The sequence below is a fragment of the Myotis lucifugus genome, unplaced genomic scaffold, assembly GCF_000147115.1.
Source record: "Myotis lucifugus unplaced genomic scaffold, Myoluc2.0 scaffold_575, whole genome shotgun sequence".
In the NCBI taxonomy this organism is placed as follows: domain Eukaryota; kingdom Metazoa; phylum Chordata; class Mammalia; order Chiroptera; family Vespertilionidae; genus Myotis; species Myotis lucifugus.
The window spans coordinates 148,772-155,354 of NW_005871623.1; the positions used below are offsets into that span (position 1 = coordinate 148,772).

The following is a 6,583-nucleotide window of genomic DNA, read 5'->3' on the forward strand; positions in this document are numbered from 1 at the left end:
AACTTTGCTCTGCCGAGTTTTCTCACTGTTTCCTGAGCCGCTCATGGCTGCCAGCACCGGCCCATCGTCAGCTCACATCCTCAGAGTGTTCGGTACTAAGAGGCCGGCTCCCCTGGCTCCAGGCGCCAGCCCAGCGGCTCGGCCCTGACGGTACATGAGAATCCCCGGAGGGACTATTAGCAGCGCCGACGGCTGGGCTCTGCCCGCGGGGAACCTGGTTTAATTGGTCGAGCTGGGACCCTCGCACTGGAATTTTCCAACGGCTCCCCGAGGGTCGTCAGGAGCAGCCGGCACGGAAGGGCTGCTCGGATGGTTGACTCATCCTACACGCCCGCCAGCTCCCCCGGCGCCGGGCTGTGCCAGCGCTCAGGTGGCGCCGTGTGCATTCGAGGGAGCTGCCCTCTGCCGCCCGGCAGCGCAATGTGCTGCCACTCCGGCTGGCACAGCCCCGAGGGCGCAAGGCTCGGGGAGCAGGGCCCCGTCCCCACCGCTCGCAGGTCAGTCCTGGTGGCTTCCGGTCTCAGTCCCCTGAGCCTCCTGGTTTGGTTCCGTTGCTCCTCAGGGTCTCTCCTGGCCTTGGCCTTGGGCAAGCGGCACCCGGTAAGGACATTCAGGAGAAACGTCTGCAACGGGCGTCTGGAAGCTCGACGGATCTTCTCAATCGAACTCACAGAAAGCTTTAAAAACAACCACTTGACGTTTCTGAAATTGTCCCAAGGGCACAAGCCCACAGGGACACACTGATTTTAGAAAAGCTAAGTCTCTGTCAGACGAGGAGTTGTGGCGTTTGAGCCCCAGCCCATGCGTCCCTTTCCCACTCAGCTCAGTGTGATGGACGCCCGGCTCCGTCCTGCTGGGGGCTGGGTGCCCCCTGGCAGCGTCTGCCCTGAGCACCTGGGGGGCTCCCTGCTCTCCCGCTGCCCTTGCTGGCAGGCGAGCCTCGGACACTGGCTCCTGGAGCCTGGTCACTGGCTGTAAAGCAGCGGAGGGACCGATGGGAGAGGCCTGGTGGCCAGCTGGCCGATGCCACCGCTGGAACCCGGGGAGCCCTGCACCCACCCCAGGTGGTCAGTGAGGGCGCCGTTCCCTGGTCTGCCAGCTGGAGAGTCACCCGCAGGGGCCGACCTTCCCAGCTGAGGCCGAGACCCGCGGAGCAGAGACAGAAGCCTCTGCTGCGTGCGTACAGCGGATGGTCGTGGTTTGACCCGGAGTCGGAGGGGCTGCTACGCGGTAGGTCACCCGAGTGGCTCCGGTGGCGATGGGACTGTGGCACCTGAGGGAGCCCGCAGCCCCCTTCCTGGCTTCCTGGATGAGGAGAGCAGGTCCGGGCCTGGTCCACAGAACCCCCTGGTGGGCTTCTCCGTGGTTCCATCCCCTCTGCATGTGAGTCACAGCGCAAGCCCTGGGCTCCTCAGTGCGGCCGAAGATCCGAAGGCAGAAAAAAACGTGCTTTTAATTATTTGCAAAACATCGCTATTTGGCTGGAAAGCATTACTCCAGAACTCGTCTCATTTTTGTCCCCGTAAGAGGTGCATAGTATACAGGACCGGCTGGCAAACCAGGAAACCTGGGCTGGAGTCCGGCTGCAGGGTCCGGAGCCGCCATTTCAATCCCGCAGCCTGGGGAACGTTCTAAATCCCCAGGGTTTCCGACTGGGCCGTTGTCAGAACCCTCCCAGGGCTAACCTTTGAGATGACTCCCGAAGGCCCGGTAGCTTCTAAGTTTTCCTGCCTTTGGGACAGAATTTGGCACCGTCTTCCCGTATTTAGTTTTAGCACACCCTTGGGCCCAGGAGTTTCCCTGGTACACACCTAGCCAAGAGGAGGCTTGCATATGTTCACGAGGTAGTTCAAGGTGTTTGTGATTGTTTGACATCAGAAAATGTTAGAAGCAACCTAAATCCATAGGGCAGCGATTCAATAAGCGATGACACATCTTTTTTGTTTGTTTGTTTTTCATGTCACCAATTTTCAATGGGCTTTTCCTTTACAAAAACACCAGACAATCATGCCACGCGGCCAGCATGGGATGCAATCCTGGGCCACAGATCTGCACACTCCTCTGCAGCTGGTCCTGCGGTGGCAGAACCTTTCATTTCCCCTTTACTGTTTACTAGGACCCCCGCATTATCTCCAAAATAAAGAGACACGCCATCTTTTCTGCGGTGTGACTTTCGTCGTCGAATTACCGGCGCTGGATGCACCTGCTTTCTGAGCTCTGGTTTGCCTTCTTTGACTGTGGCATCACCATGTCACCTGCACCGGCAGCCGGAGTCTGATCCCCTTCACAGAGATAATATACAGATTTTTGGCTCCTGTGTTGTCAGCACAGGTGATCACGGCTCTGAGCGGAAGACCCAGGGAAATCCGGAATTTCGCCCCGGAGGACCCGCCACGTCCTCTCTTCGCGGCATCTTGGACGCCCGAAAAGGATCGTGATGACGCGTCTTATCGTCAATGGCACGCGATGGCGAAGCCGGGACGAGAGAGGCCTGTAGGCCCCAGTGAGGAAATGTTGTCAACACCGAACGTTAAGCGAAGGAGCCGTGGGCAGAGCGGCTCACAGAGGAGGATCCTGTTTTTGTGCAAAACCCCAGGCTGCTGTTTGTGTCCCTGCAAAGGCTTGGGAGACGCACAGCGCAGGCTGCAAGCTGGTTTCTGGGCCTTTGATCACGTTCTAGGGAACCGGAAACGCTCGTTTTCAGCAAAGAGCTCCAGTTTCATCCTTATTTCAGAGGAGGGGGTGCTCACGGCCTCTTCTTGTTTTGGGGGACAGCGGGGTAAACGGGGAGGTGGAATAGAAGCGTGTCCTCGATTTAGGCACTTCGGTGCCATTTAAAATGTTTACGGAGTGTATTCATGTATAATTAAATACATACATACAAGTTTGTCATCTGCTGTGAATTTGACTGCTACTTTCTGAAACCAACGTTTTGGGTTCAGAAAAAAAGAATTTCTAAACATCCGTGAAGTCCCTATTTTTTAAAAAAACATATTTTTATTGATTTCAGTGAGGAAGGGAGAGGGAGAAAGAGTTAGAAACATCAATGATGAGAGAGAATCATTGATCGGCTGCCTCCTGCACGCCCCCTACTGGGGTTCAAGCTCGCAACCAGGCATGAGCCCTGGGAAATGGAACCCAGGACCTCCTGGTTCACAGGTCGATGCTCAACCACTGAGCCACGCCGGCCGGGCTTTATGTATTTTAAAAGTAAGTTGGGAGACAATCTACATTGTCTGTTGGTGATAAGAAGGAAATAAACATGACACACAGTTCGCACTTCCCCTGACTCCCACTGGCTGTAAGCCTTCAAGGTGTGAGCCCTAAGAGTTGCCGGCCAGGTAGACGGCAGGAGCAATCGGGGTGACGCTCTGTCTGCTGTTTAATTAAACTGTAATAAGAAGCAAAACAAATTAAACATCGGCGCTACTGCAAGTGCCACCGAGTGTGGACAGGGATGCTTTAACATGATGGCTTCCCGAGGATATTTTACGTGGACAAAGGGAAAATGTGCCAACCTCGCCGTTCACGTCCTTCCTTGAAAGCACTCCTGTGCGGTACCCGTGGACGCAGTGCTGTCGGAGGCGGCGAGCGTTTAATCAAGAGTAGAGAAGCCAGAGGTGGCAAAAGAAAGGAAACGTAAAGACCCGCTCTCAGTGGGCTCCCGGGCCTTATATTTCAGTCCATTAAAAAAGTGTCTGTAATGCATTATATTCATATGCTAAACATTTAAAGTAGAAAATATATTTTGTTACCTTTCCTTGGTTTCAGTCAACAAAAACATGTGGCCTTAGGAATGAATATGACTGTCCGTACAACACCTTGACTTACTTTCCTATCCGCCTGCTGACAAGGACCCATTGGGCTGGTGTTTGTCTTGGTTCTGATATCCAGGCACTTGCCCCTGGTACCCACTAGGGGTCATGCTGTCTCCACGGGGAAGTGGCGAGTGGGCGGGGGTGTTGCTACTGTGGTGGGTGCCGGAAGATGCCTTTGCACTGTGTTCCTCCACGTTACTGTCTAGAGCAGTTCCCAACCATTTTCGGCCACGCCCCCCAAGCATCTCTAACATCCTGATGCCCACCCCCCTGTAACATATAATTCTTATTCAAAAAGTGAACTCTTATTCACACGGCTGAAGCCTAAAAGGCCATGAACTTGGTCTAAACAAGCTTCCAGAGAACATGGCATCCATAAAAGAGAAAAATAGAAGAACTAAAAGACAGTTGAAATACTGAGGAAGACATCACTAAGAAAGTGTTAAAAAATAATCTATAATTATAAAAGCCTAAGTGACTGTTCTGACCAGCCGACCGAACAACTGGTTGACCAGTCGCTATGACGTGCACTGACCACCAGGGGGCAGACGTTCAATGCCTGGTGATCAGTGTGCTCCCACAGCCAACCTCCTGCTAACCTCCCGTGGTTCCTTCCCCCGGCTGGCCGGCCCTGATTGGCCTTGATTGGGACTGGGCGAGATGGCCCCCCATTGGCCCCGATCACTGGCTGGGCACCCCATGGGGCATTAGCACTTCCCACGCGGTGACCACCACTCGGCCGGGCAGCCGGTTGATATGAATACGGACCTGGCGCTGTGTGTGCGGCTGACTTACAGGAGGCGAAGCTGGTTGACAGGCTTGCACGGTCCCTAAATGTGTGGCAACTCTTGCCCGAAATCGGGTGGCACTCAGAACGGAGGACCCTGTGAAACAGGAATAGCAGCAGCGATGGCCACAATATTTACGTCTCGTACGGTTTACAAACTCCTTTCGCAGGCACTGTTTTAACAGGTGGTCCTCCAGTGGCGTTCACTGAGCGGGAACCCGGTGTGAAGACACCTTGCAAGGGGCCCGATGAACCCCAGGGTCCACTTGGGGTCCCCGACCGACCTGGTGACAATAGCGGAAGCAGTTCTCCAGCTTTGATAGGAGCAAAAGGGTTGCGGAGACCAGCAGCACCCGTTCTCTGGACGCACAGCTTACAGTTTACCGAACAGTTCACTTAAAATTAAGTGCATGGACCACACACGACCGTTACAGTAAAGTGACGGGTGGGGTGGGGGTCAACGCCAATCTCTCTCCACAAGGACCCAGCAAGCCCGCAAGGAGACGAGCTCTGGCCAGCTTGCCCCTGCGCTGGCCCCGCCCTCACTGCTTGCTGATCCTCTGTGTCTACCCTGGTCCTGCGTCCCCGGCAAGTCCCCCGCGTGGATCGGGGAGACGCAGAGAAGACAGAGGGACCTCGGATGCTCTGGTGGAGCTGCTCAGAGTCCAGGGCAGGCGCTCAGCCTTCACGGTCAGGTCGTTACGGCGCCAGCGGGGGCTCTTCCTCACTGGCCTGGGCACATGCTCATGCGGGACGACAGGCCACTCCACAGACTCTCTCTGCTGGAAACCTGGTGACCAAGGCTTCACAGCTCGCCCCCCACCCACCCCCCCCCCGCCCAACCCACGTCACGGAGACGGCTTCCTACCGCGCACACGGCACCCCCACCGCCAGGAGCCGCCACAGGAATTCAACAGGCCCCAAACCAGGGCCTTCTGCGCCATCACTGCGACTAGCTGAAGCCTGCGCGTTTCCCGGTCACACAAGAGTCCTGTTCTGTTTTCCTACAAAAATAGCCTGTCTGCGTGGGCCCCTGACCACAGCGGGAAGTAACTCAGTGTCTTCAGGGAATTTCTTTTTAGTTGAGGAAGACCTGGCCCACGCTGGCACTGCCCTTCGATAAAAACAGTGGCAAGGGGCTGGGACTCGTCACTTATGCATTTAGGAAACTTGCTCGAATAATCTGATTTCTAGGAAGAGAGTTTTAGGTCATCGTGTCTTAGTTTTATTTTTCAGTCAAAGTGCAGAGACAAGTCTTGTGTTTGAGAGCGAAGAGCATTGTTGGAGCAAGGATGCCGCCGGATGCCATGGGTTTGCTATGTTGGGGTCTCCTCCGCCTGTGGGCAGGGCTGGCCCTGAGCGGCTCTCAGAGTCTCGGCGTCCCAGCTCAGGATGAGATCGGGCGAGTGTGCCTGCTGCTGGGATGAGCTTAGCTCTTGACAGGAAACCCGGAGACGAGGGTTGTAGTCTTAAGTCTCCCGTTAACCCGCCTGGACACGCACATCTTTCATTTGACAAAACGTGCGTCTGTGCGTGAAACGGCGGCGCTAACCTCCCAGCCGTCAGCCTGACAGCCACGTGCTCGATCTCCCTCCGTGGGGTTTCTCGGTTTAGTTACGACGTGAGCCAGGTCTAGACTGTGCTTTGCTGTGGTCAACGGGCTGTTTTCAATTACTCTTTGGTGTGATGATGGTAGTAGTATATGCTTATTAGAGGATACTGGGGAAGTAAAACATTAAGAAAAGATCAAATATTACCTGTAATCGCACCGTCAAGATACAACTATTATGAACATTTCAGTGTATTTCATTCTATTATTTTCTCTCTCTCTCTCTCTAGCTATCTCTATACCTATATCTATCTCTATACCTATATTTGGATAGATCATCCTGTATAAACAGTTTTGTGTTCTTTTTTCACTTAACATATTAGGAACATTTTCCTGTATACTAACCGTTCTGCAATATCATGATTTTTA

At 54.3% G+C, this 6,583-nt stretch overlaps 1 pseudogene; it reads right to left on the bottom strand.

Moving 5' to 3' along the window:
• Positions 1–2,005: 2,005 nt before the first annotated feature.
• Positions 2,006–5,549, bottom strand: LOC102438163 (annotated as a pseudogene).
• Between the last annotated feature and the right edge of the window lie 1,034 nt (positions 5,550–6,583).